The sequence below is a fragment of the Eretmochelys imbricata genome, chromosome 2 (genome assembly GCF_965152235.1).
Source record: "Eretmochelys imbricata isolate rEreImb1 chromosome 2, rEreImb1.hap1, whole genome shotgun sequence".
NCBI classification, from domain to species: domain Eukaryota; kingdom Metazoa; phylum Chordata; order Testudines; family Cheloniidae; genus Eretmochelys; species Eretmochelys imbricata.
In genome coordinates, this window is record NC_135573.1 from 17,932,919 (window position 1) to 17,946,895 (window position 13,977).

Genomic DNA, 13,977 nt, shown 5'->3' on the forward strand with positions numbered 1-13,977 from the left:
AATTAGCTACTAGATGTCAGAAAATAATCCAGAATACATTTGTATTAGGCCACCACAGGCAGTAACTGATCATTCTTCTAATCCATCTTCAAATCTGTTTCCTATAACCAGTCACCATAAATGCAAGAATTCACAGCACAAGGACAATACACCTGAAACTAGAGCTGGCAGAACAATTTCTGAAGGTTAAGCATTTGGGTTGGGTTCAGCTAAGTAAGCAGAAGTTTGGAGGCTTACTTGAAACTCTGCCAAACTCTCCAACCATTTAATTTGCTAAACTGGTCAAGAATATGTGAATGATTGGACTCTCGTGGGATTTCCTGAATGTTAAACTAAATCAATACATTTCAGAACCTTAATAAAGGTTTGGTTTGGTTTGCTTGAATAAGTATAAGCCTCAAGCAGAAAAAAATATATTTAGGCCAAACGATTCAGGCTATGACAACAGAATCCACGAGTAATATGTTCAATAGCCAAAGAACTGCATCACAGCTAAGACTAAGCATTTCTCTAAGATACAGGGTATTACATAGGAAGAGAAAACAAAAATTGTATTATTGGTACCAATATAATTTAGTGACAACCTATAATACTACAAGTTCAAGGTTGATTTTACAAATAGACTGATTCAGATGGGATTTCTCGCTTTTTCTGAACCTGTCTGCCCATCTCTACGTGAACCCAGGACCAGTAATCAATCCTATAATATATAAATCATAAATTAATCAGTTAGAATTATTCATAGGACCATTTCAGTAAGAAGCTGTACATTCTATCTGATTACTTATTGGCTCCAGCGTCATCAGTAATTTTTCAAAGAGCTGTAGCAAAAACGATTGTTGTTAAAGTAACTTTAGCAAGCTGAGGTATACGTTGCCTACTTAGAGATAAAGTTTTATTGAGGTGCCTAAACACAAGATCTTTGCCATGTAGGATGAAATTCTGCCTTCAGTTATACCCAGTCATCCCCACTAAAATCAAATAGGTTGCACTGGTGTAAATGAAAGCAGAATTTGGCTCATAAGCCTCCCTTGAACTGAGTTCCGCCCCCTTGAAAATTGATGAGAGCAATGTTGCAACTTGTCTTCAGTGTCCAAGCACAGGAGTAAAGGAGCATAAAATGTCTCCCTATTTCTCTGATCTGGCCTCCCATATCACAAGTAGCAGAGTGGAGTGTAGAATGGCCTATGGATGGCCATTGTTTTCCTTCCCATGCAGGTTGGTGGGTGGGTGTGGAGTCTTGTCTCCTCCCACACACAGTGTTCAGGCCAGCCCGGCTGAGCAGGCATGGATGGAGACATACAGTGCACCAGGTTTAGAATCCCTGAGCAGGATGGGAACCAAATTATTATCCTGAGTCACGCAATCTAATTCCTGTGACAGGAGAACTATGCACTGCCTATTACTCACGGTTTGTGGCAAGGTCACAATTGATCCCTTAGATTACTCAGGTGTAAAGGAGAGCAGATCCTGTCCCCTATCTTAGATAAAACATAAAATACATATAAAACATGCACTGTAGCAAAGATCTGAATATATTGAATCCTGAAAGTACCAGATCAGTTATTTTTCACATTAATTATATTAGATTAGCATATTCTGTTAGTTATGTTGGATTAATTAACTAAAAAAACCTATCTTTTAATTCCTGCAACAGCCTCTCAGTGCCTGCAGGGTGGCACAATTGTCTTTTTTCATATGCACTGCATGACATAAAGTTAATATGCTAATTATAAAGGCACAGTCAGTTATCTGGCATGGGATGTTAGAATGCCCGCTACAGCCTTACTGAGAGCAACGTGTTCAGATCTTTTCAGCCAAGGAAGAAGGCCTTTAGGGGTAAATATGAATACGGTGTGCTCGGGTTTAGCTCCAGCACTCCAATTAACTTTAATGGGAGTCACGCAGCTGAGACTTAGTGGCTCGTGTTACAAATTTAGCCCTTGATGTTCAATATTTAAACAAAAAGTTTAGTGTGAGATCAGACATTCTTCCTTTAACGTTAAAGCAGCATGAAACCAGGAGAGAACAGGTTTCCAAACTCTGACATTGGGTTCCTATACTGACGGTGTTACAAATGAAGCCACTATTCAACCAAAGGGCAGCCCACAGCAAAGGGCTCAGAAATGCCTATTTTAATTACTTTACAGTTCAAGAATGCACATCCAGGAAATATTAAAATTCCTCGGCCAGCTCTGAGCATCACAAGAGACTAGTGAGCAAGACAAATTGGAAATGGCCCAACTTGATGATCACTTTAGATAAGCTATTAGCAGCAGGAGAGTGGGGTGGGAGGAGGTATTGTTTCATGGTCTCTGTGTGTATATAATGTCTTCTGCAGTTTCCACGGAATGCATCCGATGAAGTGAGCTGTAGCTCACGAAAGCTCATGCTCAAATAAATTGGTTAGTCTCTAAGGTGCCACAAGGACTCCTTTTCTTTTTAAATTCCTCGTGCCTGCAGCTCAAATCAAAGTAGCAGCTCACGGAGGAAGTCTCTATATTCTTCCGAGGGCCAGTGATCACTGGTTGCCAGAAATCTGGGACACCCTGGAAAATGCCATCTACACAATTGGAATATTGATCTTTTCTGTATGTGGATCCCTCTTATCACTTACTGTCAAACAAATAAACAGGTGACCTTTACTTGTGGTGCTTTAGATCTCCCCTCTTATGTTTTAATATATGCTGAAATATGTGTAGTGCAGTGAAACGGGTGGGCTTTTGTTGTCTGTTGCATCATCTGGGTCAAATCATGCCATCAATGGGAGCTTTGCCTGAGTAAGTGTTACAGGATCTGTCCCTCTATGTGACAATATATGTATTCTGTCCCATGGGTCTAACCCTAGTCCATCACTTCCACAGCCACGGAGGGTGCAGTGCAGAAGTACAGCACAGGGAGGCAATAATACCAGCAGGCCCAGGAAAGCATGCTAGGGGGAGCTTGCAGGAGGAGGTGGAGCACAAGGCTGCCATGATAGCTGTGGAGTAGCTGGTTCCATTACCACAGCATGACAGGAGTACTCTGCCCCCCTGCCTTGGCTCAAGCCCAGCTTGGCATCAAGGGGAAGACTGCCACCATATAAGATTTTCTTTACTGTTGCTCTTCATTCAGAATCCTGGGTTAAGCGATGGGGGCTGCTTTTCAGCCTGGGTGTTGCTGCCACACAAATTCTCAAGGTGTTGAGAAGGGCTGCTGTGTTTCACAAGAAGTGCTCCTCAGCAAGTCCCCAGCCAACCATGTCCCTCCCCAACTGCAACCTCACTTGTACCAGCACCTTGCCTCTGCCACAGTCACTGATCTCAGGGGAACAGGAGTGGGTTCCATGCCTTCCTGCAGAGCTGGAATGTACAAAAACAAAGCACAGCACAGGTCAGCAGCCATGGGCCTAGAGTGGAGCCTGGTCTCTCTTCCGGCTGTACAGATGCTATGGGTCAGTCAGACACAGCCGGAGGTTACTAATGGAGATGGAGAACTGAGGGGCAGTGGGGTATCCTGAGTAAAGAGCAATGCATGGTTGTGCGGAGCCCAGAAACCAGATTGTGATTCACAACCTGGTTCCCACTCTGTTTGGGGGTAGGGGCGAAGAAAGATAACCAGTGGAGTAGAAAGACAGAAAAGAAAATGAAAGGAAAGGGATGGAGAGGCAGGAGGGAGAGGGAAAAGAGGGTGATAGTAAAACAGAGGGAGAGGAGAAAACCTGAGGGAAGGGAGAAATCCAACAAGGAAGGAAAAGGGAAGAAAAATATTATGAGTAAGGATAAGATTATGTCACAGAAGTCACGGATTCTGCGACTTTCAGAAACCTCCGTGACATTTTCTGCTTCAGCCCTGGGGCCAGAGCTGTTAGCTAGTGGGGCCCTGGATCTCCCAGCCCTGAGGCACATCGGGTGATGGCGGGGGGGACCCTGGAGCTCTGAGGTGCTTCAGGCGGTGGGGGGGACCCCAGAGTTCCAAGGCGCTACGGGTGGGGGGGGAACCCTGGAGCTCTGAGGTGATTCGAGGGGGGGATCCTGGAGCCCCAAGCCACAGTGGACAGCAGGGGGGCCCAGAGCTTCCAGCAGCGTGGGGGGACCACGGAGCTCTCATCCGCTGAAGGCAGTGGGGGAGACCATGGAGCTCTCATCTACCGCAAGCAGCGGGGACCCAGGAGCTGGCAGCCACAGGGGCGCAGGCAATGGGGACCCTGGAGGTCTGAGCCACTGGGGCTGCGGTGGGGGCAGTCTGTCAGTCGCCACTGATGCGGGTGCTGGACGCCTCTCCCCCACCCATCGCAGCAGGACTATGGTTCTCTGCCCCCGTCCTGGCTCAGGCTTCAATCACCCACCCCCACCCCCCGCCAACACCCACACACACACATTATTTTTAGTAAAAGTCACAGACAGGTCATGGCTTCCGTGAATTGTTGTTTGTTGCCCGCGACCTGTCTGTGACATTTACTAAAAATAACCGTGACAAAATCTTAACCTTAATTATGAGACTAAGGAAGAGGATGATAGAGAGAGAGGAAAAAGCAAGCAAAAGGCCCAGCTCAGAGGGTAATGAGCTGTGCTTTATCTATTGCTATATGTCTCTTTTATGCAAATTGCATCGTGGGGAGAATACAAATTGACACCAAAATGAATGTAAATTTATGAAAACATATGTGCAATTTAGCTGCACCCTTGGGGCTCCTGGAAAGTTATCAACACAGCGCTTTGCACTGCCAAAAGTGTCTGATCTAGTCAGTACAGTTCAAGCGCATAGAGCTCATACTGGTCTCTTATGGAAGGTAATCAAGAAAGTTGACAGTGGACCTGTTTTCCTTTGTAACTTGATCAGACTTTGACTACTTCACATTGCCTTGGGGTCCCTTATGTACTCAGTAGTCTCTTTTCTTTTGTCTACTGGATAAAAATCAGCCACAGACAAGGGCTATATTCTTTTCTTCACCTCTGATGCAATGGTTTGAAATGTGAAGTTCATCAGGTTCCTGGATAGCAAGTGAGCTTGCATATTTCCTGCGTGGACAGAAGTGTGATTGATTAATTAGAGCGCAGAACTGGGAGCCAGGAGATCAGGGTTTCATTCTGAGCTCTGTCACTGATATATTGCGTGACCTTTCCAAGTCAGTTTAGTTCTCTGTGCCTTGTATTTCCCTGTCTGCAAAATGGGGATAAAAATATGTACCTCACAGGGTGGGGGGGGCCTCAAACGGTGCTCTGACTCCCCTGACTTTTTAGCTATGCAGGGCCATGGGGTGCAGTAGACCATTTTTAGTCTTTTTGTTTATTTTCAGTGACATGGCCTATTTTGGCCCCGCACTGCCAAGGGCCCCTTCCCATCATTTAGAGAGATAAGCTAGCCACTGTTGGAAGTGGGTGAGTCTGGCCCTGATTCTGTAATTAACCTGTGCAGAGATCCACTGACTTCAGCAGTGAATGTTCAAGCTCTCATTGACATCGGTTGGCAGCCTCAGCCCCTTCCTGAACTCATACAGATTCCCCTCTAGAGGGAGCCTTTGCTCTAGTGTCAGGTTAGTCTTCCATGGAAGCAGTTCTGATCACTGGATAGCCACCGCTTCTGGTGCTGAGCCCTCATCCAGCCCAATGGACAGGGAGTTTGTGCTGCAAGTCCTCTTGAACACCTCTGACAGTGGTAAAACTTTTCTTGCCATGTTCCTTGGCCTCCTAAGGATACGTCCACACAGCAATGTAAGCCCAGAGTTAGTAAAACTCAAGTTAGCAGAGCCTGTTTTTTTTAACCTAGGGCTTGAGAGGCTACACTTATTTGAAAATCCAGGTTAGGAATTGTTGAACCCTGAGTCCCAACCTAGGGCTCCATTGTCTATGCTGCATTACGGGGGCCTAAGTCCAACTACCCATATCCCAGACTTCCTAGCATCCTCCCAAAATGTGGCTGCTCGGCCCATGGGATTGTGGGATATTTTTAATGGACTCCCAGAGCACAAGTCCAGTGGGGCTATGTTTATACTGAAAAGCAATAGGCCTTGAACCCTGGTCCAGGCTTGACTCAGGCTCAGACCCTCCACCCTATGGAGTCATAGGACCGTGGGTCGGAGCCATGGGTTAATGTGTAGACAGGAGGTGGATTAAAACAGCCACATTTTGAAGATGTCTATTGCCTGGCCTAAATTCTGCCTCTCTTCAAGTGAGCCCTGTGGTATAAGGTATGGAAGGGGACTCTGAAGTTCACTGATTAGTGCCCCTGGTTCCCAAATGAGCTGTGTACCAATTAACATGATTTATTACTAATTGATATTAATAGTTTCCTTCTGGGTTAGTTAAGGTTCTCTTTGTTCATAGATGTCACCTTATTTACCAATGAAACCTCATCAGAATCAAAGATTAATTCTGACCTGAATGATCATTTAGAATCATAGAAATGTAGGGCTGGAAGGCTCGTTAAGAGGTCATCTAGTTCAGCCCTTTGTGTTGAGGCAGGATCTAGACCTTCTCTGACAGGTGTTTGATTAACCTGTTCTTAAACCTGTTCCAGTTGTGGAAATTCCACATCAGTGCTTTAAGGTTTTTGCTTATACAATCTTAACTAGTCACACGTACTGCACTGTTGAATGTACTGAAAACCACCAGATCTGCCGGAGAGCACTTCTAGGTTGGGATTGTAAAACCTGCAAACTGAAAAGCACAAAAGATGTTGTAGTACCCAGAGTAACAACAAAATGACCCCAGGGCAATTATAATACTTAGCAATTTACATAGCAAGCAGGCCACTTGACTATTGTCATATGCTGGGAAAACGAAACAGAATTTCAAGTACACTTCTTATTATTAGTCTGGTGTTCAGTGCAAACTTTTCTACCTTTCCTCTGAACTCCAGTACCCTGAACAAATCCAGCAAATAGTGTCTAGACTCCAGCAGCAATTGGAAGCAGTGACAGCTCTATAGGCAGCAACGTGTCCCTCTGATATCCTATCACCCAGGCCCTCTCCTTCACCATTGCTTCGGTTGGCACTTTTTACATGAGCACAGATGTTTAACACCAGGGTCCTGGCTGAATTTTAGAGTAGTTATCTGAATTCTGAATTCTAACTGAATTCTATCTACAGTTTCAAGTGACTGAGGTATTCTGCTTCATTGCCTGTCCTAAACTGTTGTACATTGTCACAAATTCACATTTCAACCTGGACAGTGGAATTTCACCCAGAAAAGGTTTGCTTGCCAGAGGAAATGGCCATTTTTCAACTGAATCCCAGTCTCAAATGTGCAGAAAATGTCAGTTTGTACATGCTCTTAAAACAAAACTCGGTAGCTTTGCACCCCACCTTCCTCCAAGATTGCAGCAACAGAGGTGTGTCTGAGCAGAGACACATCATCCTTCCTACCCATTTAAGCTCCTGCTTTCTAAAATAGCCACACTCGGATTTCTTACATCTCCACAAACTCAGGGCCATATTTTTCTTTCATCACCCGTGGATGTCATTGGGAGTTCTGCACAAAAATTCATGAGAATGGGACTGTTGCGGGAGAGGGGGGCAGTCATAGAATCATGGACTTTAAGGTCAGAAGGGACCATTACGATTGTCTAGTCCGACCTCCTGCACAACTCAGGCCACAGAATCTCACCCACCCACTCCTGTAACAAACCCCTAACCTATGTCTGAGCTATTGAAGTCCTCAAATCATGATTTAAAGACTTCAAGGTGCAGAGAATCTTCCAGCAAGTGACCCGTGCCCCACACTGCTGAGGAAGGCGAGAAACCCCCAGGGCCTCTTCCAATCTGCCCTGGAGGAAAATTCCTTCCCGACCCCAAATATGGCGATCAGCTGAACCCTGAGCATGTGGGCAAGACTCACCAGCCAGACACCCAGGAAAGAATTCTATATAGTAACTCAGATGCCTCCCCATCTAACATCCCATAACAGGCCATTGGGCCTCTTTGATTACTTGCTAAAGCAACATGTTGCTTTTTTTAGTATTCCGAGCTATACGTAGAGCAGAGTATTTCTGTATTTTGCCACTCACGTGTTAAAATAGCCAAAGATTCATAGTTTGACATCTGAGGAGGGCTGAATATGGCAAAAGGGTGAGCTATTTGGGAACTGTGATGGGAAAATCCAAACTATTGATCTATGAAAAAGTGTAAAAGAAAATAATTGTAAAAAATTTAAGTAAGTAGCTTCCTTATTATTTATATTATGGTAAAGCATTAGGGCCCCATTATACTAAGTGCTGTATATACACAGGACGAGAGAGAGTCCCTGCCCCAGTGAGTTTACAGTCTAAATACACAAGACAGGCAAAGGGTAGGATTAGAAACAGAGACACAGAGAAAGAAGTGATTTGCCCAAGGTCACACAGTAGGTTAATGGCAGCCCTGGGATTTAAAAATGGCTAACTGGTAGATCTCAAAAAGGAATTGTAAACAGGAAATCATCATCCAATGGGAGTTTTTTCTAGTAGGGTTCCACAGGGATCTGTTCTTATATCTTTATCAACGATCGGGAAGAAAATATACCTTCATTATTGGTAAAGATTTTAGATGACACAAAAATTGGTGAAATGGTGTCGCATAGGAAACTGAGCTCACTTGAACAACATGCATTTTAATACAGCTAAATGCAAGGTCATAGGAACCAAAAATGTACTTTTAGGATGGGGGACTGTGTTTTGGAAAGCAGTGACTCATAACAGGATTTAGGAAAACCAACTACTCATGAATTCACACTGAGATGCTGTGGTTAACAGAGCAAATGCAAAAGTAGAAACAGGGAATTAACATTACCACCATGTGTGGCAGTAGTGAGACTATTCCTGGAATACCGAGTCCAGTTCTGGTGTTGACACTTAAAAAATAACGGGTTCCACAAGCTGGAAAGGATTCAGAAAAGAGCTACAGGAATGATGTTAGGTCTGGAAAACGTGCTACAGTGAGACTCTGAAGAAGCTCAACGTATTTGGCTTAACAAATAAAAGGTTAAGAGGGGACTTGATCATAGTCTATAACTACCCACATGAGGAAAAGATCTCTGAGAGGAGACGGTTCTTTACGCTAGCAGTCAAAGGCGTAATATGACCCAGTCTGAAGTTAGAAACATTCAGACTAGAAATAAGGCATGCATTTTTAGTGGGGGTAGTTAGCCATCGGAACACTTTGCCTTCAGACATGGTGAATTCTCCATCACTCAAAGTCTATACATATGGATTAGCTGTCTCTCTAAAATGTATGTTCTAGCTCAACCAGAAGGCTTGATGCAGAAACTACTTGGAAATCCTATGGCCTGTGTTACATAGGTGGTCAAATTAAATTATCATAATGGTTCTCTCTGGCCTTGAAATTCATGAGAAGCCAATTTTCCTGAGTTCCCATCCAGGGCCACTACCCACTAGCCCACAATGGCTCTCCGTTTTAGGCCCTGATTCTGCAATCTGATCTATGTGGGCAGATGCCTGCACCCAGATGGAGCACCGTTGACTTCTGTGGAGCTACATGTGAGCAAAATGGTCTGCTTGTGCAGATCAAATTGTCGTTTCAGGACCTTAGTTTGCATTGTTGCTGGTACTGTGTTGAGCAAATTAGACCCTAGTCCTGCAATGAGCCTTGCACAGATAGTCCCCAGAGTCTGTGCTGAGCCTCAGTGGCAATGAATGGACTCCATGTGGTGTAGAGATCCACCTGTGCAGAACTCATGTCGATCCTTAGACTGCACTGTAGCTGTGCTATGGTAAGCAGCTTCCTGTGATCTGTCACTCAAAGACGCTGAAATCAGAAAAAAAAAATGAATGAAGTTGTTTCCCCAATATTTTCAGTGTGTATTTTCTGTTTTGATCTCTCTGACAAGTTAATATTTAGAATTTCACCAGTTATCTTCCCGGTTGCTAAGTGACAGCAGAACTGAGGGTGAGGAAATTTACTGTATAGGAAACAATAGGATGCTGTTCTCAGAGGTATAGCACTTTAATTGTTACATTGCAACGCATGTCGTAGAAAACAATATGCTAAGCACATCCAAGGAAGGAGATCCGGCAGCATAACTGACAGTCTGCTAATTTGAAACAATGTTCAACAGAAACTGTCAATGCCCACAAAAGTGTGTTCATCATTGTTCAGGGTCTATCCCAATTCTTTTGCATTATCATATTAAAGGGATGCTGTCAGTTCATGCAGCAGTCAGCATTAAGGCTCTGACTGAGCAAGGTATTTAAGCATGTTGTCACAGCTTGACCCAGTACTGCACTGTATGGACACCAGTCTGTTGCAAGTGGACCCAAGCACTAGGTTCCATATGCTTCTAAGCCCCATGGATCTGGGAAGAGCCTAGTCGCTGTTTCTAGCTCTGGATATTCAGGCTGCAATCCCAGGTCTGAGCACGTCCTTGGGACTCCACAGAACAGCCCGTTAGACCCTGAAACTGGCGCCTCAGACCTTCTGAGCTACCCCACCCAGCAATCACTTGCTCGTGCTTCCTCAGAGTGTGATCACTCTGGGCTTCTTGTTCAATCCCCTCAGGGACCACGTGACAGGAAAGCAAGGAAACACAGGCTTAGCACAGGAATTTCTTAATCACAGTCACATTAATCTTAAGAGCACTAGACAGTTACAGATCTTTGACAAATAACAAAAGTGCCCTCAGGCCAGGATGCACCTCACCCCTACTCTGATCTCACCCCTTCAGTAGGTCCGGGGTTTGTCAAAGTTTCAGGCTAAGCAGAGGACCTTCTGCCTGCTCCCTCTCCAGTTGGCCCTGCTTATATATGGTGACAGTCTTCCCCCACTACTCAAAGAAACGCCCTCCTCCCCAAATACAGTCTGCTTCTCCTTTTGCCATGGGCCCAGGCTGTGCACATCTACCAGCCATGCAGGTGCCCCTATGTAGAAAATACAAAGTGACCTACTGTTTCATATCTTAAGCAAAAATTAAGACTGTTATATCAAATAACAATTAATCAGGTGAGACTGTTACCATCCAGACTCACTAACTGTTTGTGTCAGACTCTACTTTATTTCACTGAGAGAGTGAATCCATTTTCAACTACCTACTGGTTTTCTTCACATGGGCATTTACCGGTCTTTGCTTTCCCCCTGCTGATGGCCATTTTATTGTTATTTCACAGTGCGACAAGAGGCTACTGGGTTCTGCACAGCACAACGGAAACAGCACATGCATTTGCAGTTCTCACCTTCCAATCAGCCACATACTAGGCAGCAGCTGGAAGAGTAAAGTGGTGCTAGGTCTTAGGCTGTTTTCTGTGTGTCAGTGTGTATGTGTACTTATATAGGTCAGTATATGCATGTATGAGTGCACACACAGAAAACAATTTTTTTTTGTACTGTGGTATAATTCAAGTGCTCGCTACAGCAGTCTTTGAATGTTCTACTGAGAGAGCCAGAAGGCTCCTTACAAGCTTTGCTACAAACCCCTATACACCTTCTTTGCTTGAGCAGTCTCATCTGTAAAATACTTATGTATGAGGATTAATGAGTGGATGTTAGGATAGTGCTTTAATGCACTATCGTAAATGCCAAATATTATCTGTATTATTATTTACACTTCAGAGTCTTTGACTGGGTTCTAAATGTGGTCGAGCATCAGACAGGCTGTTTCCATCCTGCTCTGTTTAACATTTAATAAACGTATTTTAACCAGAGCAAGATGGAAATAGCTCTCCTGATACCAAAGCCCACATCCTAGATCCCTCCTTACCTTACCTCATGTTTCCTGCCTGGTTAACCTTAAACCTGCAGTGAACCCCATTGGACAGATGTACCCCTACTACAATAACAAACCCTGTAAAGCTCCCTAACAATTCACATTTTCAAAAGTAGCCACTTGCTTTGGGTGCTGTCTTTGTTTCAGGGCCCCCAAAATTAGTGGCCGCTTTTGAAAATGTTCACCCTCAGCTTTGCAATGGGGTATACAAACCCCACACTGGGCAACCAGGGGTAGCCTGGCCCTGCCAAACCTATAGAAAATATTCCAACTGGAGGAGGAGTTAAAAGGCAGGGGAGTGGCTCATTTGGTGGCAGACCAGTGTAACCCTTCTGCCCGTCAGAGTTGGCAGCAACAAGGGCAGGGTTCAGTATCTCGGGGTTCCATTCCAATAACACCATGCAAAACCGGCTCGAACCCCACCCAGTGACCTGGGACAAATATATACCACCCCCTCTGGGCACCTCCAAGAGGCAATACTTCCTCTCTCACAAGCACAGAGTCTGAGTGTAGCAAAAAGCCTTTTAATAACAGAGAGAAACAATGTGGCATTATGTTGGGGAAACACCACCAACAGGATTCATAACACAACCCATGAGCAAAAAACCCGCCCCAAGCAAATTGGGACATCTCCTTTCCCTTTGGTTCTTGAGTCCAGCAACCCAAAATCACCCAAAGTCCCAAAAGTCCAACAAACCAAAAGTCTCTGTCCCTGGTCAGGGCAGCCCCAGAGTTTGAAAGTTTATCTGCAGAGTTTTACCTCCCAACCTGGGTGGAGATGGGGGGGCAGTTAAGGGGCACCTTACATGGTCCAAAGCGGATTGCCCCACCTCTCCATGGGGCTCCACTCTGCCAGCCACCCCCATGAGCTGCTCCAGACATCCGACAAATTGCTCTGCTCTGCCAGCTGTCATGCAAACTGCTCCACAATATATCTTCAGGCTCTCCCCCTACTTAACACAACACTCAGTGATTTCAGCTCTTAGTAAATTTAGCTCTTTTGTGATTTCAGCTTGTAGTAGGGGAGCCTCAGTACTGGTGCACCATTAGCTCAAAGTGAATTCAGCTCAGCAGTCTGTAACTAGACTCCTAATAGAATCAAAATTACCTCTGATATTCTATAGTGGAGATAGAAAGAAGTGCAATTAGCATGTAAGACCCTCACCAGGGGAGGAGGCCTATACCACCAAATATTCATACCTATCCCCAACCTCTCCCCACTCACTAAGTTTTGGAACCCAGGACACTTGCATAGCGAGCGCTGCTTAGTTGATGGTGAGTCCCTCCATCATAACAAAAGGCCAAGTACAGTTCCACTGTCCTTGATTCACATAATCAGGATAATAACAGTTTATTCCTGCCCCAATAACAGAGAAACTGGGGCTTCTACAGCAGCCAAAGTGACCATTTAGGCAGAGTGGGTGTGCCTATGCAAATGAGATCAGCCCCTGAAGTTCTTTTCCACAACCCACCATGACTCGCCACCAGATGTCAGGGTAGAGCTCATCCTGACTCTGCTTACACCAGGAAAGAGAGCAGACCTACCACCTACAGCTCCAGCGGAGGAAAGCTGAGCGAAGGAAAAGACAGAATCTCTCCCCACAACAGCTACCCAAAAATCCCTCCCTGAGGAAAGGAAGGACCTGCTAGAGACAGCCTGAAAGGGAAGCATTCCCCTCTCCCTCTCATATGGACTCTGAATTTTGTTAATTCCCCTTTACTTTGTTTGGACTACCCCAGCATGGGCAAGCCCTAGGACTGAGCTGGCCCAGGAGGGTGGGCCACACTGCAGGAGGAGGCAGTTGCTGCCCAAGAGAGATGAAGCTACCATGCTACATGTAACTGCCAGATGGTGCCTTGTGGTGAGCAGATACCCTTCATGCCGCCTAACCCAGATGGTGACTTCGGGACAATTGCAAGGGGGCGGTGATAGACAGTGGCCAGGGAGGGCAGGCTTAACCAGCCCAACTTAACTAAGTGAGTGGCTTTGAGGACTTACATAAACACAGTGTGCATCAGTTTTTCCCATCTGTAGCATCACATCTCCCACAAAAGGGGGCTGGGAGTGTAATTGCTTGTAAAATGCTTTGAGATCCTTGGATAGAAGGTGCACGTTGAGTCTAGTGTTGCATGGTCACAGTCCTGTACAATGGAAATAAAAGGAGGTCACTACAGTGCATGATAAAGTTGGCATTTGTGTCTATTTCTTCCTCATTTGGGGTGAGATTTTCAAAAGTGTTCAGTGTTGATCTAATTTTACTACTAATGAAATCAAATAGAAACCTCACTGTGACTTCTGTAGGG